The sequence below is a fragment of the Pseudophryne corroboree genome, chromosome 5 (genome assembly GCF_028390025.1).
Source record: "Pseudophryne corroboree isolate aPseCor3 chromosome 5, aPseCor3.hap2, whole genome shotgun sequence".
Lineage (NCBI taxonomy): Eukaryota > Metazoa > Chordata > Amphibia > Anura > Myobatrachidae > Pseudophryne > Pseudophryne corroboree.
The window spans coordinates 632,332,744-632,358,359 of NC_086448.1; the positions used below are offsets into that span (position 1 = coordinate 632,332,744).

General features: G+C 45.8%; 1 protein-coding gene across 3 annotated transcripts in view; it reads left to right on the plus strand.

Annotated features, from left to right (window-relative positions):
* The window catches only part of RBBP8 (RB binding protein 8, endonuclease), a 313,130-nt gene that overhangs the window by 72,492 nt on the left and 215,022 nt on the right, over window positions 1-25,616 (plus strand). The window contains exon 1 of one of the 3 annotated variants that reach the window (XM_063923585.1): window positions 8,198-8,280. The exons of 1 other annotated variant lie outside the window; for it this stretch is intronic. The gene's annotated coding sequence lies outside the window, so the exon portion shown is untranslated. Of the gene's footprint in view, window positions 1-8,197; window positions 8,281-22,703; window positions 22,724-25,616 lie in introns of those variants that run through there. One more of the 3 variants, XM_063923587.1, reaches the window with a different exon arrangement.

Consider the following 25,616-nt stretch of genomic DNA (forward strand, 5'->3'; position numbering starts at 1 on the left):
GGCACTTCTTCGAGCACTGCAGGGCCGACAAAGGAGCTGAGCTCCCGGTCCACCCGCCCGCCGTCACTCTGTCCCTTTCTCCGCCGGCCCACTGGAAGCCCTGGTCCCAGACTCCCAGCTGCAGCGGATCTGGGACCAGGCCGGCTTTATCCCTGCCACCGCATCGAGCTCCTGTGACCGTGGCGCTACTAGTTCAAATCTGCTGCGGACCAGCAGCCAATCAGGAGCATCCGCGCGGCCGTTGCTGATTGGCTGACGGTCCGCAGCAGTTTTTTAAAATATTAGCGCTGCGGTCACAGGAGCTCGATGCGGCGGCAGGGATAAAGCCGGCCTGGTCCCAGATCCGCTGCAGCCACCCTCAGCTTCCTCTGCCGCCACCCTCAGACCTCTGCACACCTACAGCCTTCTCCTCCACACTATCTTTGAGGCCCACAGCCTCCTCCACCCCGCGCCTACCACAACCTCCTCATTCACCGCACCTCAGACCACCACCGCTGCTAAACAGGTAATCTTACCCTGCTGCCTTTCTCTCTCCCTAGTCCCTACTGTATGTCCTTTCTGCCCCTCTCCCTGTCACTCTCCCTGTCCCTGCTGCAGGGCCAGATCTAGGGGGGGGGGGGGGGGCGAAGGGGGCGACCGCCCCCCCTAACACAGTCATAGCCACGCCCACTTTTGAGCAGAAGAGAGCTCTCTTGGGAGAGCCTGAGGCAGAACGATGTGCTGCAGCTATACCACAGCAGCACAGAGGAGCCAGGAGAGCAAGGGTTACAGAGTATTTGCCCCTCACTTGCTGGTGTGTGGGTACTAGGGCTAATAAATACAATTACCCCATAGCACAGTCACATGTACATAGAACAATCACAAAGCTCTCTCTCAGTCTCACTCAAAAAGTTCAGTCAGAATTGAGAGAGGAGGAGTTAGGATTGCAGATGGGAGGAGTTGGGACTGTAGAGGGAGGAGTCAAGATTAAACAGTAAACCGCCCCCCCTAAAGAAAAGTCTAGATTCGTCCCTGCCCTGCTGTCACTCTCCCTGTCCCTCTGTCACTTTCAATGTCCCTGCTGTCACTCTATAATGTGAATTTCAGCTCATACCATGTGCTATAATGTGAATTTTGGTTCATTCTGTGTGCTATAATGTGAATTTCGGCTCATGCCATGTGCTATAGTGTGAATTTCGGCTCATTCTGTGTGCTATAATGTGAATTTCGGCTCATACCGTGTACTATAATGTGAATTTCGGCTCATACCGTGTGCTATAATGTGAATTTCGGCTCATACCGTGTGCTATAATGTGAATTTCGGCTCATACCGTGTGCTATAATGTGAATTTTGGCTCATACTGTGTGGTATAAAGTGAAATGGGCACCAGTAAGGGGTCCTACTATTGTGGTCCATAATGTGTATAAGGGGTATATAGTGTGGTAAACTACACTGAAGGAAACGCCCCCTTTTGAGTGACCACACCCCTTTTCCAGAGCACGCACACATAATTACAACCTTCACTTCTCCATACCCCACTTCAAAATTTCCACTTCAACCACTGCACTAGACGATATGCTCCATCAGCGATATCATCAGTATTTGCCCTTGTACTCCTGGGCAAATGACATAGTGCATACACACTGAACAATATCGCTAACGATATCGTTCAGTGACGCCATCCTGCCACCACCCCGAACATGCACTTTCTAACAATATAGTCAAAACTGACCTGCATTTACACATGACAGAAGACCTCATCAAAGACCAGCGGGAGAGTGCATTGTTGACAAAATAGTGCATACACACTGGACTATGGGGGTAATTCCAAGTTGATCGCAGCAGGAATTTTTTTAGCAGTTGGGCAAAACCATGTGCACTGCAGGTGTAGCAGATATAACATTCGCAGAGAGAGTTAGATTTGGGTGGGTTATTTTATTTCTGTGCAGGGTAAATACTGGCTGCTTTATTTTTACACTGCAAATTAGATTGCAGATTGAACACACCACACCCAAATCTAACTCTCTCTACACATGTTATATCTGCCTCCCCTGCAGTGCACATGGTTTTGCCCAATTGCTAACAGAATTCCTGCTGCGATCAACTTGGAATTACCCCCAATATCATTGAGAAATGTCGTTATCATCCATATCGCTAATAAAAATCATTCAGTGTGTATGGGGCTTTAGGGTTCATGTTTTGTAAAACATTGAGGGTAATATACAGTAGCAGCTGCCTGAGCCGGCCTTAGGCATAGGCAAACTAGGCAAATGCCTAGGGCATTTGGTATGCTTAGGGGCACCAGCAGCTTCTGCTGATTAAAATGATATGCGGCATGCCTATATTATGTGTGTGACTGCAGCTGTATCTGCATATGAAATGCTACGTTGCAGTGTATTCCTGGAAATCACTGTAATGTAGCATTTCGTATGTAGATACAGCCGCAATCGCACACAAAGTATAGGCATGCTGCATATCATTTTAATCAGCAGAAGCTGCTTGTGCATCCTAGCCACATAGTAATGCAAATAAGATGCATTTTCATAAACAAAAGGTGCCCGATGTTAGCAGAGCTGCCAGCTGACTCATGCCAGGCATCTCCTGCAGAACTAGCGGCAGTGCTAGGGGGTACCAGCCAAAATCTTGCCTAGGGCATCATATTGGTTAGGGCCGGCTCTGGCAGCTGCTGCCCCTGGACTGCAGCTCCAACTACACATTGCAGGGGGGGAGCCAATCATCACATATAAACATGCACATGTTGCTGTATGTAATATATGTGCTTGCTTGCCTTTCTCAGGGATCAGTAGCCGCCACTGTGTGTATCACTGACCTGACGCCTCCTGTGAGTCAATGGGAGTGGGTGGTGGGCTTATAGAGAATGATAGACAAACAGATAAGTCCTGTGTAGCGGTGGCAGGTCAGTGATGCACATAGCGGCCGCTGCTGATCCCTGGGTAAGGCAAGCCAGCACATACAGTATATTACATGCTGTACAACATCATATGTATGTTTATATGTGCTAACCGGCTCCCACTTGCAATGTGTGGTCGGAGCTGCAGCCTAGGGCCATTAAAGGATAAAGATGTCATTATAATATTGTACACTACTTTATACTGTAGTAAGAAAAAGGTCATTGTGTCTTTATGTATACATCAGGAATTTTATCATGTTGTTTTTCTATCTTTAGAGGAGTAAAATTTTAATATTGCTCTGCAACATATTCACCTTGTTCCGCATTTGCCTACTAAAATGTGCAAATTTATCTGGGGGAATTTGGCCTTTAGTATTTTTAGTCTTCTAAACACACCACACATCAGAACTAGGGAGGGATTTTGGCTCAAATCCCAGGATTTGTGAGATTAGGTTGTGGATGCGCAGTTTTTCCAGGAAGCGCTGAGCACTAGCACACTTGGCTCAGACGCTGCCCGGCTGTGCGGCCCGGGTGGCAGCGGTGTATGTGGCACTTAGGTGGGCAGCCATAGACACACAGATAAAGACATCGGCATTTCAAATGTTGCACCAGCAGCCAGCCAATAGGAGCTGGCGGAACGTAGCCATCAGGGAAGCAGCTGCAGCAGTGGCTCCTAAGAGGCTCGCAGCCGGTGCTACATTTGAAACGTCGTTGGCGCTGTCTGTGTCTCTATGGCTGCCCACCTAATAGTAAGTGCCATGTACACACTCACCACATCCATCTTGTTGGTGTTCCCCACAAACCCACCCTCACTGCTCTCTTCTCCCACCCTCCCTCACTGTTCCTTGCACCCTTCCTCACTGCTCTCTACTCCCATCTTCCCTTACTGTTTCCTACTTCCATCCTCCCTTACTGTTCCCTACACCTACCCTCCCTCACTGCTCCCTACACCCTTCCTCTTTGCTTCCCACGCCGACTCTCCCTGCACCATACTTGCCTACTTATAAAAAAGCATTTCAGGGAGATGTGAAAGTAACACCTATCAGTGCGGACGTGTACTGCTACATCTGAGAGGCAGGTCAGAAAAATGACTTACATCCAAATGTAAATGAGCCCCAAAGTTAGTAAGATCTACTTGTTGTAGAAAATACTCTTATATTTTGCAGAATTTGTTCGTGTATTGTGCTTTACAAGAGGTTCCATATACTGTAAGTGGCCACGAGAAACTTTATTTAAAATTCATGTAGCCATAGGGATCATTTGGGCAGATGTATTAAGCTTGGAGATGGCATAAGGAAGTGATAATGCAGTGATAAGGGCAAGGTGATAACAAACCAGCCAGTCAGCTCCTAACTGTCAATTTACATATTGGAACTGATTGGCTGGTGTGTTTATCACCTTGCACTTATCACTGGTTTATCACTTCCTTATGCCTTCTCCAGGTTGATACATCTGCCCCATTGTGTCTTATAACCAATGCAGGGAAATGGCCACTGATGTTCCCATTTGAATGTATGTATCTGTGATTAATCCCCCCCCCCCAACCCAAAGAATGTAACAGCTGCACAATGGGGTTAAGGTGCAATCAGGGAGATTGCTGGACTATTCAGGGAGTCAGGGAGATTGCTTCTATTTAAGGGAGTCTCCTGCAGAATGAGGGAGCGTAGGCAAGTATGTCCTGCACCATACGCCGATCTATACTGCAATCCCGGGATTGAGCGTTTTTCAATCCCAAATCCCGGGATTGATAAAACGGCTGGATTGGCTTCCCTAACCAGAAAAACTGACACTGTCATCCCAGCGCTATTCATAGACTACAAATTGAATGAAATGCAAATCTATAAATACCGTAAAGAATGGTGACGGAAAAGCTTAACTTAAAGATTGTAGTGCAGGAAATTGCACTTCTGCACATCTTGAGAAAAAATACAATTTAACAATACTATGGGGCCAATTCACCATCACCCAATGTAAGAGATAAAAAAAAATAATTTAACCTGCATTTGAAAAATACAAGTATTAGGGCTATAGGGGGTGACTCAGACCTGATCGCAGAGCTGCAAACTTTGCTGTCCGCTGCGATCAGATAGTCGCTGCCTCCAGGGGGAGTATAAATTCGCCGTGCAAGTGTGCGATCCCATGTGTATGCAGAGCTGCAAAAATCCACTTTGTGCAGTCTCTGTGCAGCCCAGGACTTACTCCTACAGTGTAATGAGAAGAGGCTGATCGGAGCCAGAGCTGACGTCAGACACCCTCCCTGAAAACGTTTGGACACACCTGCACTTTTCCAGACACTCCCAATAAACGGTCAGTTACCACCCACAAACGGCTTCCTCCTGTCAATCACCTTGGGAATGCCCGTGCGATTGGATTTTTCGCACCATCCCGCCGCTGACCAGCGATGCCCTTTGTTGTTGTCTGACATGCGTGAACATTGCAGTGCATACGCATGCGCGGTTGCTACTTGATTGTCCGCTGTGCGAAAACGCACAGCAGCGATCAGGTCTGAATCACCCCCATTAATTACACAGGTAATCTCCTGTTTACCTTGCATCCCTGATACTGTCTGCAGTCCCCACACAAAAGTATGGAGACCTTCATTCATGAAACACTGAAAACTGAAAGTGATTGGAGTTAAACTGCAGGAATTTATGCAATCTCCAGATGCAAGCGCACTAACAGTGCCACCCCACGCTGGAGTGATTCAGTAATATAGTTTCCAACACCACATTAAACGGCACGTTGAATACCAGGTGGCAAATGGGCATATTGGTGAATATTTGTCTATATAACATATTTAGGAAAAGGATGAAGAGTAGGTGTAGGTTATTTCATTATTTTGATAAAAATGAGCGTCTGCTATACATCGCAGAGCTAAAGGAAAGGGGGTGAGCTGGATGAGAAGAGGGTTGGCGGGCCAGATGAGGAGAGCGAGGGCTGTCCAGATGAGGAAAGAGGGGGTTGACCAGATGAGGAGAGAGGGGGCTGGATCATGAGAAGAGGAGGGAGGCTGGACTAGTACTTTGGTGGGCAAGATGAGGAGTAAGGGTGGGCTGTATGAGTAGTAGGCCAGGGTTACATGAGACAAGAGCTTTTTCTGGGGAGGCAAAGGAAGAACAGCAGAAAGGACCCTGGGGGGCTACAGGAGAAGAGAGCGCTAGCTTGGGAGAGAGAGGGACCGCAGAATGGGGGTTACAGCCAGAACAAAGGTGGTCATTCCGAGTTGATCCCTAGCTGCATTCGTTCGCTGTGCAGCGATGAGGCAAAAAAATCGGCACTTCTGCGCATGCGTATGCGGCGCAATGCGCATGCGCGACGTACTAGTACAACGGCCGAAGTAGTTTCACACAGGGTCTAGCGAAGCATTTCAGTCGCACTGCTGGCCGCAGAGTGATTGACATGAAGTGGACATTTCTGGGTGTCACCTGACCGTTTTCAGGGAGTGACTGAAAAAAAGCAGGCGTGCCAGGAAAGACGCAGGCATGCCAGGAAAAACGCAGGCGTGGCTCGGTAAATGCAGGGCGTGTTCGTGACGTCAAAACAGGAACTAAACAGTCTGAAGTGATCGCAAGCGCTGAGTAGGTTTAGAGCTACTCAGAAACTGCACAAAAAAACTTTGTAGCCGTTCTGCGATCCTTTCGTTCGCACTTCTGCTAAGCTAAAATACACTTCCAGTGGGAGGCGGCATAGCGTTTGCACGGCTGCTAAAAACTGCTAGCGAGCGAACAACTCGGAATGACCACCAAAGAGCGCAAGCTTGGGGGAGAGGAATAATAGTTAAAAAAGTGTTCGATATAACATGCAGATACAGTTAGATTTGGGTGGGTTATTTTGTTTATTTGCAGGGTAAATACTGCCTGTTTTATTTTTACACTGAAATTTAGATTTCAGTTTGAACACACCCCACCAAAATCTAACTCTCTCTGCACATTATATCTGCCTCCCCTGCAATACATATGGGGGGTAATTCAGACCTGATTGCTAGGGTGAGTTTTTTGCATCCCTGCGATCAGGTAGTCGCTGCCTACAGGGGGAGGGGGAAATCGCTGTGCAGGTGTGCGATCGCATGTGCAGGAGAGCTGCACAAACAGAAGTTTGTGCAGTCTCTGCACAGCCCTCGACTTACTCACCCGCTGCGATGATTGGGGCCAGAGCTGACGTCACGAATCCTCCCACAAAACACTGAGTCCCTCCTGCATTTTTCCGGACACTCCCTAGAAACGGTCAGTTGCCACCCACAAACGCCCTCTTCCTGTCAATGTTCTTGCAAGCACCCCTGCGATCGTTTTTTTCGCACCATCCCATCACTGCCCGGCGCTCCCCGGCACTTCTGACCCTTTGCGCCTGTGCATTGCGGTGCATACACATGCGCAGTTCAGACCTGATCGCCCGCTGTGCGAACACGCACAGCAGCGATCAGGTCTGAATTAGCCCTGTGGTTTTGCCCATTAGCTAACAAATTTGTTGCTGCGATCAGATCTGAATTAGGCCCCAAACTCAGTAGAAGAAGGATCAGCTGACAGTAATGGAACCTGTGCCACTGTGCACACAGCGTAAGATCTAATAACAAAAATCTGCTGTTCTGACCCTCCTGTTGCTCTGACGGAGTGCTGGTAGAGCCCTTTCTAAATTTTGCTATGGGGCTCACAAAGATATAGCTATGCTCCTGACCCTTTCTGAGACCACACTGCAAGTCAAGAGCCATCTTGGTGCATTTCTAAAATTTTGTAAACCAAATTGCCACTTCCTTTCCTGTATTAAGCCCGTGTGATATGTAACATACTATTTACATTAAATTATCTTACATACCCTTAGGATATGGATTCTTGCCTAATCGCTATTGTGCACCTTAGCTACATAAATAGATGTTGTTTGAAACCCTGTGAGTCTTATAAAAAAGACATTGTCCTTCAGCAAATTTATCTCAAGGATCTTTGTGTACTTGACACGGATGCTTGCCACTCCCACAGAAGTCTGCTAAATTATTTTGCTGGAGGCTACATCATTCTCTCCATTTGTTGGGAGTTGACGAGGGAATGAATCATTCACAGAAGTGGATGGAGCTTAGCGGTGCTGAGCCACAGCATGTTGCTCTAGTCTTTGATGCAGACTGGTTGGACTTGTTCCTGGATGACTGAAGAACCGGTTTGACTGGCTTTATATGCCAGCAAATTCTGGTATCATTCCATGTTACACAGAATGTAGAAACCTGCCCAGCGAGTTGAATGAAAGGTATATTAGGATATCCATTGCACACTGTATATATACAAGAAGTAGCTTAGCTCACACATACACTCCAGCAGCTGCTGCCCCAGGATGGTCCAGGCTGCATCCCACCTTAGTATCTAAGGCCATAGTGATCATTCCGCAGGCATAGGACAGCACACTGGTAAGTCACTGAACACTTCAGGTTTCTTTTTCTAGGGTTTTTATTATTATTATTATTATTATTATTATTATTATTATCACTATTATTATTATTTAATTACTATTATTTTCTAGTGCTGTGATTGTATACTTTTGCTCACTCAATGTTATGTAATCCAATTTACACCTAATGAAGAGTCAAGAGTGTATGCAAAATGTTAAAAATGCTATAATTATATTTAGTTCCATGCAAACATGTATTAGAAAAACATCACTAATGTTATTGACTTTATATTGTTATAATGGTACTACTCAAGAAGACTATCATTACAGAATGGCTTTTCTACACATTGTAAGCTATGCATGTGCAATGCATGACGGCCATTCCATACTAGCAGATATAAGGGAGCGATAACCAAGAAGGAAGGTGACTCGGCGATCCAAAAGCGTGAACAGTAACTAAGGGCCTGATTCAGAGATATACGCAAATGCATTTGCAGCTGCGAATATGTACACTGCAGCTGTGCAAAAATATGCCGCAAATCCCGGCGGCTCTGTACAAAGACGAAGCATCCGTCACAGATCAGCTGATTATTGGAGTTCTGCGGTGTCCTATAGTTGTGCAGCATGATCACAGGAAGTAAGATGCCAGATACATTGCAGCTGAGTACAGGATCACAGTCACTGCCCCATACATACCCCCAATATGGTCGCGACATGCCTGCGTTTTTGCAACCACCCCCATTATCGCCCTTAAACGGTTACATCCTCTCTGCGACCGCCGTCACAAGACCATTGTAGCACATGCGCAGTGCAAATTAGAGGCATGGGCAGGCCGTCGATAATCGCTTGAAATTGGGATTTTGAAAATCTCTGAATCAGGCCCTAAGACCGGTCTTACTAACCCAAGGACTCCTGTAGTATGCTCAAGATGAACTACATAGAAAGGAATGAAGGCAAGTTTTATCATGCCTGTGTGTCTTGAACATTCTGTAGCTCAGGACAAATGTAAGCAGCACATCATGTTTCCTAAGTATATATATATATATATATATATATATATATATATTTATTTATTTATTTGTCCCTTTATACCATCATATTCCACCACATGCCATTGAAGTGAGGAATGCACTTCAATACAATTTATTCTGCATACATATAAAAACAAAACGCACCAAAGACAGTTTGCACAAACCTGAAGAGCTAGTCCTACAGCACAGCCTTTTGTAAAATGTTACAGGATTTATCAATGAAAAACTGTTAATGGGACCATATCTTACAGATTTTTTTTTTTTTTTTTCATGAACAAAAAGTATTTTAGTACTACCAATATTTCAAACTGTCCCCTTGGACATGCTGTCTATTCCTTTATTACTCATGCTGATTTTGTTTTTGATTAATTTGGTAAAAAAAATGTAAATTGTTATAGTTTCAAACTTCTATCAGTTTTTCGTGTTTATAGTGCTTGGAAATTGTTTTGCGGAATATATATTGTATAATATATGCAATTCTCAGAAAAGATTTAAGGACTCATTCATACCTTTGCAACAACCATAAAGTGTGATCTGGATGTCATCTCTATATCCAGGTACTGCTGGGTCAAAGGGACAATATTTGTCTTCTCGCAATTTCCCACTGCCAGAATTCGCTGCATGTTCTGTAAAGATATAACAACATTAGACAAGTCCATAAAATATCAACATTTCATTCTTCTATTATTACCGATCAAAGTGTACAAATGGCTAGTAGCCGAAAAAGGATTTGGATCTCTCACTTTTAATATACTAAATTGATGCCTAATACAATTTTTTTTTACCATATATGTTGCGTTGTAGAACATGTAACAGAGGTGCCAGAGTTGTAGATCAACTGAACCTCAGAAAGAAGCAGCGCAACTAACAAATTAATGAACACCTAGGAGTAAATTTACTAAGATGGGAGTTCTGTTTAAGATGGGATGTTGCCCATAGCAACCAATCAAATTCTACTTCTCATTTATCTACATCTACTAGAAAATAATATCTGGAATCTGATTGGTTGCTATGGGCAACATCCCATCTTAAATAGAACTCCCATCTTAGTAAATTTACACCCTAGTATTCACCAGTGGATCAGTTGTGCTACTTCATTCAGTGTAGAGTCGGGATGTTAAACCAGACACTTCTGAGCGTGTTTATGATGAAATTTTAAAAGGGCAATGCGTTTAGTAGCAAGACACAGTCATGAAAAACATTGCCCTTTAAAATATTGGTTGTTCTATGTATCAAAAGGAGATAACTAAATTCAAGGAAAATTGCAGTTTTCAACATATATAGTGATTCTCCCTATGTACAGATGAGTCCTCATACATTTTTCCTCAATACGCCACGCAGCAGGAGATGCCTGGCGTGAGTGAGCTGACAGCGCTCGTGCAACTCCGTCAGCGCTGGCAGTATTTTATGGCAAAAAATGTGTCTTAATTTGCATTGCAGTGCCTATGACTAGTTTTTTTGCATCAATTCCCCCACTTGAGATTTCAACCCATAGTGACTCCACATTATCGCCAGTCTCCTCATAGATAACCTCCTTTAGGTATGGTTTAAGTGATGGTTTAACATAAAGACATACACCTCCTCCTCTTTTGTTAGCCCTGTCCCTCCTGAAAAGAGAATACCCCTCCAAGTTAGCAACCCAGTCCTGAGAGTCATCCCACCATGTTTCCGTAATACCTATAATGTCATACTCAGCCTTTGATGCTAACAATTACAATTCCCCCATTTTACCTGCTAGATTTCTTGACTTAGCAAGCATACATTTTAGTTTATCGGTTCCTTTATTTGTTTGTTTTCCTAAAGATTTCCCATCCTGGTTAACTAGTGCATCCGTAGAGTTACTGATACAGACTGTCCTTCTCGCTCCCTCTCCAACCCCACCGTACTTAGTATTGCCCACCTTACTTTTCTCTTTGGTCAACCCAATGTTCCCGTCTAAATTCACCGCCCTGACATAAGTATTTTCCCTTAAGTCCCGTACAACATTTTCTATAGGCTGTAATGATGACACATAATTGTTATTATTTAATACTTTAGCAATACCTTTCTTAACACCCTTATTAGAACCCATGTAAATAAATACCCTTACCAGCTGCACTTTCCCTCCCCCCTTCTCCACCCCCTTTTATCTCACTACCACCATCCCTACTATACTCGCTGCATGACCCATAGTTTCTAGCTAAACCCTCCCCCCAGGCTCCTTGTTTAAAAGCTCCTCCAACCTACTAACCATCCTACCCCCAGCACCGCAGCCCCTTCCTCATTCAGGTGCAATCCGTCACGAGAAAAAAGATGGCGCCTGACTGAGAAGTCCGCCCAGTGTTCCAAGAACACAAACCCCTCTTTCCTACACCAGTCTCTGAGCCACACATTTACCTCCCTAATCTCCCTCTGTCTCCCTGGGCTAGCGCGTGGCACTGGTAATATTTCGGAGAAAAATACCTTAGATGTCCTTTTTTTTAGTTTCTGGCCTAAGTCCCTATAATCTTTCTTAAGGGCATCTCACCTACCACTAACTTTGTCGTTGGTGCCAACGTGCACCAAGACCGCCGGGTCTTTCCCAGCCCCTCCCAACAATCTATATCAATCTATCTACCCGGTCCACGATGTGCCGCACCCGAGCACCCAGGAGACAACAGACCGTATGGCGATCACGGTCCCGGTAGCAGATTGCCCTATCTGCCTTCCTAATGATAGGGTCCCCTACCACCACCATCTGCCTGGGCGCCTCTCTAGCTTTCATCCCATCTGAGCCAGAGGGACCACTCTTCCGGTTGCTAGAGGGAGCAGTCTCCTCCGGCTCCGTCATTTCGTCGCTATCATCCACCGAATCTTCGTCCAATTGGGCAAATTTGTTCGGGTTTGATAGATCTGAGATGTCGTGCCTCCCCCTCTTTTTCTTCCTTCTAACAGTGACCCAACTGCCTACCTGATTTTCCTCATCTACCAGTGACCCCTGCTGCTACCAGTGACCCCTGCTGCAACTCCTCCACCGTTCTATCTAAACTTCGCTCGAGATTGTGAATATCCCTCAGTCGCGTAACAGTCTGAGGTCCTGCTTCATCCACAGACCACACTTGCGCAGGCTGCGGCAGCACACACTCACAGTACCAGAAGCCCTCATACACTTTCACTCCCCTGGCAGCACTCTCTCACTCCTCTCTCCCTGCAGCAGCACTCTCACTTTTTTTTTATCCCCAGTAGCTCACCCCCAATCACTCACCCAGCAGCAGCACTCCCCTTTCCCTCTTCCTCACACACACACAATCCACAAGCCGCTGTAGCAGCGGTCCGTCAGTTCCCTCTCACTCAAACAATCCCACACACACACACACCCTCACGCAGCACTGAATGTAGCCTGCAGCCGCTCACCCAACAACCATACACTCACACAACAGCAGCAGCTATCCCCCGCTGCCTGCTCCGCTGTACTCTGCTCCCAGCCGCTCCGCTCCCCAACGGCTCACACACAGACCAGAGCGGCAGCAGCTACACGCTGCCCGCTCCGCTCTGGCAGGCGCCTGGCGATCCCCCGCTACCCGCTCTGCTCCGCCTGGCGCAGCTTCCCCAGCTCCCTGACTCCTCCTCACTTCCGCTTCCGGGTCGCCTCTGATCCGGTCCGCCCGCGACTACAGGTAACTTCTGTGGAACTGGAAGTCTGGGTTACACTCAATGAGTCTCTACAATAGTAAACTTCCTGTAAATCTTCTTGCGATCGCTTTTTTCGTAGAATCCGTCACTGTCTGGCGACACCCGGCGACAGCCAGCGACGCTCCTGCGCATTGCGGCCCGCACGCATGCGCTGTTCAGACCCGATAGCACGGCTGCAAAAAAAAGGCAGCATGCTATCGGGTCTGAATGACCCCCTATATCCGGTACTAGCCCGGATCCCTGTTGCAAACCAGTTATATTCGGTGCAAGCCCAGATTCCTGTTGTGAACCAGTTATATCTGGAACCAGGGCCAGTATTTACTAAAAATCCGAGTTTGGCCGATTTGTGTTTTTTTTTCTAAGTCCCAATCCGGGAATTCACTAAGCACCAATCTCGGCAGTGTCTGGTCTATTCGTAATGGTTTGAATGACAACGTTCCGAAATACGAATGAATAGACCATCGGTCAAACGCGGCTGTTAATTCATACAATACGGGCATTCACTAGTCATTCGTATTTGGGTGTTAGTCTCTGAGTGCTCAAGTGCGGGTCTATTTTTTTTCGATTCGTTAAAAAAAGCTGCAAAAAAATAGACCTGCTTTTTCCAGTCGAGTTTGGATAACTATGCACGGATCAGTGAGATCTGTGCATGGTTATCTATGGGAAAGTGTCTGTTTAGTGTAAAAACGGTAAAAAAATTGCGTGGGGTCCCCCCTCCTAAGCATAACCAGCCTCGGGCTCTTTGAGCCGGTCCTGGTTGAAAAAATATGGGGGGAAAAATGACAGGGGTTCCCCCATATTTAATCAACCAGCACTGGGCTCTGCGCCTGGTCCTGGTTCCAAAAATACGGGGGACAAAAAGCGTAGGGGTCCCCCGTATTTTTGAAACCAGCACCGGGCTCCACTAGCCAGGTACATAATGCCACAGCCGGGGGACACTTTTATAGTGGTCCCTGCGGCCCTGGCATTACATACCCAACTAGTCACCCCTGGCCGGGGTACCCTGGAGGAGTGGGAACCCCTTAAATCAAGGGATCCCCCCCTCCAGCCACCCAAGGGCCAGGGGTGAAGCCCGAGGCTGTCCCCCCATCCAAGGGCGGCGGATGGGGGGCTGATAGCCTTGTGAAAAAATGTGAAAATTGTTTTTAGTAGCAGTACTACAAGTCCCAGCAAGCCTCCCCCGCAAGCTGGTACTTGGAGAACCACAAGTACCAGCATGCGGTGGAAAACCGGGCCCGCTGGTACCTGTAGTACTACTACTAAAAAAATACCCCCAAAAAAACAGGACACACAAACCGCCTATGCGCTCCATTGTATCCAATGGTGGGAACTTTGCGGTCAGCGGTGAGGTTACTTTCGGTCAACCGCTGACCACAAAGTTCCCACCATTGGATACAATGGAGCGCATAGGCGCGACATTGAATCTCTGCCGTGTGCTGCCTGACAGACACTACAGGAGCACACAGCCAATCAGGAGAGTGCCACGACGTGGCGCTCCCTGATTGGCTGAAGGGACCCTCTTTGACAGGAGTCAGGGGGGGTCCTGGCAGTCGGGGAAAGGGGTCCCATGTGTAAACATGGGACCCCTTTCAGTGCGTGGTCGGGTTTCCGTTTTATTATTTTGCCAAGTACGTGGATTATACAAAGGTCTGATTCTACACTGGATTATGTCAGTATAATTTTTTTCACAGGTACCCCAAGGATTCTACAGGGACAAGAGGACAGAGCCTCGTGTGAACATAGGTAAGTATGTATGTTTGGAGGTGTGCATGTATGTAATAAAATTATACTTTCACGGTATGTGTGTCCTGTTTTTTGGGGGGTATTTTTTTAGTAGTAGTACTACAGGTACCAGCGGGCCCGGTTTTCCACCGCATGCTGGTACTTGTGGTTCTCCAAGTACCAGCTTGCGGGGGAGGCTTGCTGGGACTTGTAGTACTGCTACTAAAAACAATATTCACATTTTTCACAAGGCTATCAGCCCCCCATCCGCCGCCCTTGGATGGGGGGGACAGCCTCGGGCTTCACCCCTGGCCCTTGGGTGGCTGGAGGGGGGGACCCATTGATTTAAGGGGTCCCCACTCCTCCAGGGTACCCCGGCCAGGGGTGACTAGTTAGTGATTTAATGCCAGGGCCGCAGGGACCTATATAAAAGTGTCTCCCGGCTGTGGCATTATCTCTCTGACTAGTGGAGCCCGGTACTGGTTCAAAAAATACGGGGACCCCTACGCTTTTTGTCCCCCGTATTTTTTGCACCAGGACCAGGCGCAGAGCCCGGTGCTGGTTAATCAAATATGGGGGAACCCCTGTCAATTTTTTCCCATATTTTTTCAACCAGGACCGGCTCAAAGAGCCCGAGGCTGGTTTGGCTTAGGAGGGGGGACCCCACGCAATTTTTTTCAGAATTAAAAACAATTAAAACACCTTTTTAAGGTACACAATGAAGCCCAGCACGGATCTCACAGATCCGTCCGGGATTCCTTGTGTTTTGTCAGGCAGTGTTTTACTCATCACTCCCGTAAAACACTGCCTGACATTACGAATCACATCGACATCGGAAAAAACGAATGTGCAAAACTCGGCAGCTTAGTGAATGATCGTATCAGGATTCAAAAAGTTGCAGTAAAATGCACCTGATACCATTCGAGTTCAAACACCCTTAAAAACGGCAAAAACACGAATATTAGTAAATAAACCCCCAGGCCGGATTCCTGTTGCTATCCAGTTTATCCGGTACCAGCCCGGACCCCTGTTACGAGTTAGTAGGCCAGATTCCTGAGACGAGTTCAGTTCCAGGCCTACATTACCCGTCATCATCCCGTCTACGCCTCTCCTGTGAATACAAAGAACTTGCATGCAGAGATCTTGCATTCGACCCTCCTTAGTTCCAGTACAGCCCAGTCCCACTTCCCGGCTATCGGAAGCTCCTCCGAGTACCCAACCTACAAGCTCTGTGACAGCTATCATAATCACTTATCACTTCTGAAACTGAAAGTCCAACCCAAACATGACATCATCTCTTGCACATGCTCAGAAGAGTAAATTGGTGGCCTTCATAGCAGAGCCAGCCCCCTTTCATTTTTGGACATATAGAGAAATGTAACCAATGAACTTGTGAGAATATATAGAGAGAAGCTCTAAAGCTACTGTCTTGTTGTTAAAAAAAAATAGTTTTATTTATCTACCATATATTCAAAGAATGAATTATTACAGAAATGTTATACCTTTAGAAACAACAAAGTGATATTAAAATTGGTTAGCCACAATTTTGTAAAGTGTATCAATTATGTTACTAAACATCTATTCTATAGTAAACGGAGTGAACCAGAGTGCGTTGGTATTACAAGATTTAATAGATAAATTCACCTCTGTCCGGGATAGAAACATCCTTCAAAGTGTCAATAGGCAATTGTTAATTGCTAGATATTTCAGTCTTGAAAAAATTAAAAGTTTATATAATTCAATCTCCACTTTAGAGCACGAACCGTCGTGCAGCTGTATTGGACTGACCCTATACAGAATAATGAATGAGTGCTCTAGGCAGTGGACCATAAGCAAACTGTTCTTCAAGGTCAATAATTACCTGGATGCCCAGTCCCCTTGTAAGCACTGATTTTCTATTTAGCGCCTTAACTAGTGAAGTTCCCTAAGCATCTTCGGGTGTATTGCGCGAGAAATTGCCGGAGTAAAGGGGTCTATTTACTAAGCCGTGGACGGAGATAAAGTGGATGGAGATAATGTACCAGCCAATCAGCTCCTAACTGTCATTTTTCAAACCCAGCCTGTAACACGGCAGTTAGGAGCTCATTGGCTGGTACTTTATCTCTGTCCACTTTATCTCTGTCCAAGGCTTAGTAAATAGACCCCTTAGTCTCCTGTACCGGCGTGTGCAATAGCCGGTTTATGGGGTCTATTTACTAAGCCTTGTGTGGAGATAAAGTGGACGGAGATAAAGTACCAGCCAATTAGCTCCTAACTGTCAATTTTCAAACCCTGCCTGTGACATGTCAGTTAGGAGATGATTGTCTGGTACTTTATCTCCGTCCACTATGGGGCTCATTCCGAGTTGATCAGGGCTACGATCATGTCGATAGACATGCGGGGGGGGGGGGGGGGACCACCACAGGGCTATCCCGCCCCGCATGTCAGTGCCGCCCCCTTCAGGCAGAAGTGCAAAAGCATCGCACACCAGTGATGCTTTTGCACTTTAGGAGTATCTCCCAGCCAGCGCAGCTTTAGCGTGCTGGCCGGGAGCTACTCGTCTCTCCCCGGCCCGCAGCGGCTGCGTGTGACGTCATGCAGCCGTTGCGGCCCTCCCCTGCACGGTCCGGCCACGCCTGCATTGGCCAGAACCCCCCCCCCCCCTGCCGAGCGACCGCCTCTGCCCGTCAATCAGGCAGAGGCGATCGTAGCGCAGCGATGGCCTTCGGCCGTCGGGCATGCGCCGGTGCACTGCCGTGTCGGCGCAGTTCTGACCCGATCGCACCTCTGCGATAAACTGCAGCGTGCAATTGGGTCAGAATGACCCCCTGTAGCTCCACACAAGGCTTAGTAAATAGACCCCTAAGGGCCATATTCAATTAGCAGTGATAACGGACTTTTCACGTGAAAAGTCCGGTTTTCGGGTGAAAAACCGGACTTTTCACGTGAAATGCAATTACAGCCTATTCAATTATCCTGGAAAATTTATCGGTGATCATGTTTTCACTAATTTCACTTCACCTTCTCTGAAGCAGGTGAAAAGTTGGGAAAAGTCACTATTTTAAGGTAAAAATGTTTGGATATGGTACAGAACTCCTGGGACACCCCCCTTTATGACTAATTAGGCACGTTGAAGTTTTTAATTATTTTTAATTGGCCAATAATGACATGTCATTTTTGGGGTGAAAAAGTAAAAAGTGATGGAAATTGGGGTTCAAGGTATGGGACAGGTATATTGGGGTGCTTTATGAGTGGGACAGGTGTTTTTTAGGCTTGCAGATGGGAGTAATCGGTCTGTTTCCACTTTTTTTTAAAGTACCCTAAAATGACCCAAATATATACTTATACCCATTTTCATGTACCCCAAATTTAATGAGAGCATTTATTTTGCTCAAAAAAACTTGCTTTCTATAATTTTTTTGCATTTAAAAAAAATGCATATAACCGCCATTTCACACAATTTAAGTCCCCAAAAACTCTCTAATGTGATCTCTAACACACTTCTCTTCTGTTTTCCTATTTTAGTTTAGCATTTTTTGGGGTACAGGCTGATTTCCCCATTTTCACCTGCACTTTTCACTGCAAGAATTTTCACGTGAAACCCGGTCGGAATTGAATAGGTCGAAAAATGGAGCGTTTTCGCGGCAATTTTCGGGCGATTGCCGCGAAAAATTTTCGGGCGAAAAATTGAAAAACGGAGCGTTTTCGCTGCAATTTTCGGCCGATTGCCGCGAAAAATTTTCGGGCGAAAAATTGCCGCGAATTTGCGGATAATTGAATACCCTAGTAAGTCTCTTGCACGTATCTGACTCCAGTTCTTACCCGTTTCACCACTCTGACGTGACTTTTTCAAAGGCTGCTGAAGTGCACAGGATTAATAATTAATATTAGATCCCAGATTCAATATTATTAGATTTGAGTTAATTTCAAGCGGCGCCTAGGTATTAGTGTGCTTGTCTGACACTCTGTCCTTGCTGGTAGTTCTGTCACTGACTGTTATAAATGTATTCATCTCTGTTTAAGGCATGAAGACTAGTAAACAGTGTCATAAAGGAAGCGGTTATAATACCACCAGTCGGGATCCCAGCGATCGGGATCATGACAGCCGGCATCCCGTCTGCTGGCAAATCATATGTATCCCTGTCATAAACCTGCAATCCATAAGGTTAAAATAGAACGTATTTTTCGAAATTGTCCGGCTGATAATGGGATGGCTCAGTGTACAGTCTACCTACTGAGACATCAGACAATTAAAATCTTAGTTTAGGTATACCCATAGGGAAGATAATCCCTAACTGTATGTCATAATTAAAAAGCCCAAATGCTTTTTTTTTGGTTTAAAAAACTACATACGGTACATGTTCAGCTACGTGTCTTAAAATAAATGTGCGTTTTAACAGCTGCTTGAAGTAGACAGAAATAAAATCTGACACATTTCCTATCAGAGTTGAAGTATTTCTTTGGAATCGCAATGATGGCCTTGAGGCAGTCTACTACCTGTGTACCTGTACAGCATAATCCATTATGTAGTGTTTGCATTCTCTGCCCTCTGGCTAACTTTGTCACAGCACTGTGGTCATTTAAACTTAGCTTTGTTCCTTAGTTTATACTGTACTGTATGTAACCAACATAGATTAAGCATGTTTCTTAAACATTATATATATTTTCAATGGGTTGGGGCTGTGAGACCGGGCTGGGGATTCCCGGCAGGCAGCATGCCGACCCCGGGATCCCAGGAGCAGAATGTCAGCAGGGGGGCAAGCACAACAAAGCCCCTTGCGATCTTGCTGCGTTCGCCACAGGTTCTATTCCCACTCTATGGGTGTCGTGGAATAGTCCCTGTCAGTCGGCATGCCGACTGTTGGGCTGGTAAGCAGGCGGGATCCCAGGGTCGGATTTGTTCCGCCGGGATCCCGAGCACTAGTCACATGAGCAGATCCCGTTTCAATTAAGCTGTAACAATAAAAATAACTGATAGACGCTTAATTATTTAGTAGTTACCAACAACCATACAATTCAACTATTGTGGAAGCAATTCATATTTAAGGACAAACATTTTTGAGCAACAATATGAAAGCATGTCTTTTAATATCATCAGTATATGCAAATTGCCATTCTAATGGCAGAGTGTGAGAGGGTTTATGAAAGGCATAAAGCCCTAAATCTCATTTATAAAACTCATTGGTCTGTTTGTTTTTCTGTCTGGTTATGCATTTGGACACCCCTGCACTGATAAGGATGAAACCAACGCGAGTTGGTCCAGTTGGATCCTGCCAGGTTTTAGGGGGCTTGAGGTCCCGGTCGGATCTCACAGTGAAATGCGCCGGACAAAACTTTGACCTGGGTAGCCTGTTCTGGGCCTTCCACTGGACAGATCTGAACAAAAACTTCACAGAGGGCCAAGTGGCGGCTCGGGTAAATCTCACTCCTCCGAAGTCCCCGATCAACTTGGTTGAGTGGGCGGCAATTAAATGAGGTACAGGAAGGCCAGATAATGTGTAAGGACTTCCCAAATATATTGAGCAATGGTCTGCTTCGAAGCAGGCCAACCTCTTTTGACTGCCAAAGAGAGAGTCCGAGTGCCAAAAGGTCTTTGCAGATAGCTCTTACAACGTCTAAGTACTCGAGATGTCTGGGAATCACTGGTACCCTGAAAGGATGGAACCACAATCTCCTGATTAATATGAAACTCAGAGGCCACTTTTGGAAGGAGTGGGTGGTTTGTAAAACCACCTGGTCCGGAAAGTAAAGAAAGGAAATCAATGTAATAAGGCACTTTGTTCTGAAACCCAGCAGGCAAAATAAATAGCTAAAAGAAATAGTGTTTTCATGTAAGCTATTTGAGGTTCACTGACTCCAACGGCTCAAAGGAAAAACAATGCAGAGCACAGATACAAAATGAGGGTTGAATGTGGAGGAATACCTGGAGAAAGGTTTGAACAGCTGGAATAGTGTCCAAGCGTCTCTGAAGATAAACTGAAAGTGCAGAAACCTGGACTTTCAGGGATGAAAGATGGAGACTCAAATTTAAGCCTGTCTGCAAGAGAGACAAAATATTTGCCACACAGAAAATCATGGATTTAAATTTCTATGGTATGCCCTGGCTGAAGTCTGTTTCCGTGTGCCGAGCATGATACCGATCACAGCGTCCAAAAAACCTGTGGCCCACAGGAGGGCTGTCTTAACAACCACCTCATCAAAACCAAATGCTCCATGTCCGGGTGGAAGCACGGTCCTTGGGGGAGAAGGTCCGGCTGGAGAGTAAGCTGCAACAGAGCTGCTATAGCCAATCCAGAGCTACAAGAATGAAGGTGCATCCGTCTTGTTTCCTCTTGCTAAGCACCTGAGGTGGAAGGGACATCTGAAGAAAGTTGTACATCAGATTCATGGAACAAGTCTTCTATGAAGACCACCTTCTGGCCAGGCTTCTCCAAACTGTAGATGGATGTACAGATGTAGCCATGCATATCTTCCTGCGATGTGGTATGCTGCATAACATGTCAGGCTAAGACTATTCGCAGCTGCTGAAGGAAATAATGACGCGATCGCCGGCTGCGAATAGTCACAACCTGACATGCCATGCAGCAAATCATGTTGCAGCATGCTGCATCGCAGCAAGGAAGAGCATGGTTACATCTGTACCTGGGTCCCACTGGTTTCTGCCAGCTCTGAGTTGATGGCACTGCTGGGCATCTTCCAATTTTGAAGAAAAGTAAGAGTGATGCGTCTTTCATCTGATACACTAAGTTTCCTTGGCCAACCACTGCATCTACAGTTCTCAACATTGCGCATATTTTTGTGCTTCTTCAAAAAAATTTGAACAGCACATCTTAAAACCCCAGTCTGCTTTGAAATCTTTGCCTGGGAAACCTTGCTGATGCCGCGTAACTACCTTGTGTCTTGCTGCTGTGCTCACTCTTGCCATGATGTTATGACCTGTGACATGAAACTGTCTTTCACAACCTCACCTTTGTAGCAGTTTGGCTGTTCCTCACCCAGTTTTGAGCCTCCTACACAGCTGTTTCTGTTAATGACTGTGTTTCAACCTACATATGAAAATGATGATCATTATCACCTGTTTGGTATGATTGGTTAATCATACACATGATTATAATCGTACAAGGGTGGTCATGCCAAATAATGATTTGATTTCTCTTCTGTTCATACACTTTGCATTTTGTTAATTGATAAAAATGAACTATTAACACTTTTATATTTGAAAGCATTCTTACTTTGCATTTTTCCCACTCCTGCCTATTGCACAGTATTATATGTATATATATTCCTGCATTATACTATCAGCACACAGCAACCATTCATAGAATTATGCAAAATGCAAAACAATCTCTCTGTGGCATGCAGATAAAACATATACATGTACACACACAGCATGCTCCACACAGTCATATACACATATATGGTGCTCTGTATGATCCTATGCAGATAATATACTGTGGCAGGAGAGGTACTTTGCCACCTGTAAGCTACACACAGGGTCCTGGGGGTGGATGGGAAGTGTGGATGGACCGGGTTCCACTCCATTTGGCCCAGACCAGGTCTTATAGGCTTCTTAGCCCAAGAAGCTGCTTCATCAGCCAGCACCTGGGTGCTGGGTTTAAAGCAGAGTCTCTCCCATGAGTGAGAGCTCATGAAGGCAGTTAGTGTCCAGGTGATAGGCCTGCTAGGGACAGTGGGATCCGGAGGGCTGGGCCACTAGTGTTAGGATGCCGGGAACTGAAGGGTTCCTTATTAAGTAAGAGGGAGTGAGGCAGGGCCTAACCTCCCTGGTAGTTTATACTAAAGACAGTGATCTTTGTTTTATGTATATTTTTGTTTTGAGCTACCTGAATAAAAGGTATTTGTTGTTTTTGCACAAGCCTGGAGTCGGTCGTTGGTGGATTTTTGTAGCAGAGCACATTCTAGCAAGTCTCCTGTTACAAATGGCGCCTGAACAAAGACCCTTCTGCTAGTCGTGTCACACGTGGCAGAGGACCAAACAGCCGCAAGGTAGTGGCACACATACCAGCGAACTCCAGACCAAGCTGAACTCGTGGGCATCAGTAACAGACCAAGGGTGTTGTGAGTAGTGGTTAAAACCAACCCCACGGGGTAAAAATAATGATATGTTTTGTTTAAACTGAATGTGTTTGATTTTGTTGCAAAGGTTTGCATTGGCAGCAAAGAGGTTAAACAGGGTGCATTGCCTGTTCTGTCTTATATGCTTTGCACCATTCCTTGAAAGTAGCTGTGCTGATTTGCTCTAAGGGGTTGCAAGCAGCTGATAATTTATGACTGAATTTCTTTTCCAAACTTATTTTTACCTGTGCCTGCAAAATCTGGTAATGGGAGTCTGGTGTCCCTGTTAATTAGCTCATTAAGACCAATCAAGCAAAGTTGAAACCTTTTATAAATGTGGTTCTATTTAAATAGAGAAATTTTGTGGCACTATGTGTCCCAGCAATCCCTGAGTTCTAGTTTTAAGAGCCTGAAGGGAGAAGTTTATTTGCACTACCAGTGTAAGATATTTGTGACCACTATGTACATGCTACATTTCAGTGCTTTGCTAAAAGCTTAATCTGTGCTAAAAAGAAAAAAGGAATTTTTATTTTCCCTTTCACTTACAGTTTTCAAAGGTAACAGGGTGAATAAAGATTTTCAGATATACAGCATATTCTGAAGTGTCTCTTCAAATGGGTAACAAAAAGAGAATTCATGCTAAAAAAACAAAAAGGGTGACAGCTCTAATACCTCAGGTCAGGAACTTATGTGACCCTATTAAAGCCCCACAGAGTGAAGTGGAGAGCTTATTGGGGAGTAATCCAGATCTTGGGGAAGATTTTAGCATGGAACCTTTTTTTTTGGTGTCACACGATAAAGGACCTTGAAAATAATGTCCAATTAAAGGACCATGAGCTAGAAGAGCTTAAGGAAAAATGTGATTTTCTTCAAGAGCAGGTGAACACCTTAACGCAAAAGCTGGAGGAAAAGGAATCTCTTTTGTCTGACTCTCTGACCAAATTGGAAAGGAGTAGAGAAGAGATTGCCAAGCTCTCAGACCAGGTGTCAGAGTTGCAGAAAACCTTGGCAAAGGCTAAACCTAGATCTGAAAACTTTGTAGTACATAGCCAAGGACTATTAGAGGAAATCTCCTGTGACCAGACACGATATGGGAGTTTAGTGCTGGCCAATAAGGCTCTGTCGCAAGACTTGGCGGAGCTTCGGGAGGAGGTTTCTAAGCTAAAACCATTGGCTATGCCTAGTTTCAGTTCAGACACAGGCATAGCTACACCAATTGCTGAAGACGTTATGCCAAAGGTTGGGTCAAAGACATTATCAGCCGAAGCTGAGATGCCATCTTTGGGGGAAATGATGTCAACGGTGGTGCAGGCTGCGGAAGAATGGTACCATACTGTATTGGACCCCGGCTATACTGAATTCCCTGTTCCAGCCAGAAGGAACAGGAAAGTTGAGCCAGAGCTGCCAGTGCCTAAGGCCCGGAAGGCTCCTTGCTATGCCACTAGTAAGGCCATCTACCTGGAAAGTGGAAATGAGGGCCCTTCCTCAGAGGTAGAGCATTTACAGGCACTAATGTCCATTCAGTTGGTATTGCCGTTCCAGAGCATGGAGGAAGCTGCAGCCATTATTGTGCAGTGCACAGAAAATCCACAGGAATTTTGCAAGCAGCAAGAGAGAGCTACATCAGATGGCAGTGTTTTGTTGTTAACCCCTAGGACGGCAGTGAGAAGTTCCTCCGAAGCAGGACCACCTCATTCTCCAGAAAAAGAATGTCGTAATAGCTTGGGTGAAGAGTGGAACAAAGCTCTGAGTTCAGTGGAACCTGTTCAAGATGGAGCATGGCAGCCACAGGGGCTCACAGAAGATGTGTTTATGGAAACACGAGATGAGGATGTGGGATGCCCGGCTGCTCCTCAGTTGAAAGGGAGTGAGGAAGAAGCAGTAATGGAGCTGGGAGAGGTTTCCTTGATGTCAAGTGATCATCCACCTCCAAAACAAGAATCCTCTAATCTGCTGGATCTGTGGCAGAATGATGAACCCCAGGAATCTACCTGTACAGAGAGCAATTTGATGACTACTCAAGAGCCCATCCTAGAGCAGGAAGTCTTATCTGAGCTGGAGATTGCTTCTGTTGAGGTATTGGAAACCCAGGATCTGGACATCCAGTGCACATGTGAGACTTTCTCTGACAAATCACAGACAAAGACCGTATCTTTGGAGGTGTCTCGCCTACGTGAGCCAGTCATTATTAAGCTAGTTGCAATACAGCAGTCCACTTCCAAAGTCATTCAGGAAACTGCTTCTGAAGAGGTTCCCCTCGTGTATGAGGAGGATAAAGTGCAAGATTTCGATCTTGGGGTTGTTGCACCCCGGCATGATCCACCATGAGAGGCTCAAGATCCAATTCCTGAACTGGGACAGTTCATAAAGGACACACTAAGTAAGGAGCAAGAACCTGTCTCAGAGGAATCGGTGCAGAGTCCCATTTCTGAGGTTGCTCTACCCAGGGAGAATTCTCTATATGACACGAGAGCTGGAAAACTTGAGGGGAGCGTTCCAAAAGCTGGCCCTAAGTAACAGCCAGCTTAAGGAAACAGTGAAGGAGATTCCTAAACTGCGGAGTCGAATAAGATACCTGGACAAGAGACTCAAAATGGGTTATGTGCCAGTCATAGAACAGTAGGAGACAGTGACTAGATGTTATGCACACCAGTGCCAGCAGGAATGTACTGGTGTCTGAACGGTGAGGGATGCAAAACAAATGAACTCACAGACAGACTGGGGAATATGACATTACATACACAGAAGGTGATAGGGTAACAAAATAAACACAAAGTGAACAGAGAAGCCCAAAGGCTAAGAAACTGGGTGTCTCCCTAGTATTAGGAATGCTCAGATGGAAAGAAGCAAGATGTTGTGATTTAATACGTAGTGAACCCGAAATGCTGTTGCTAAG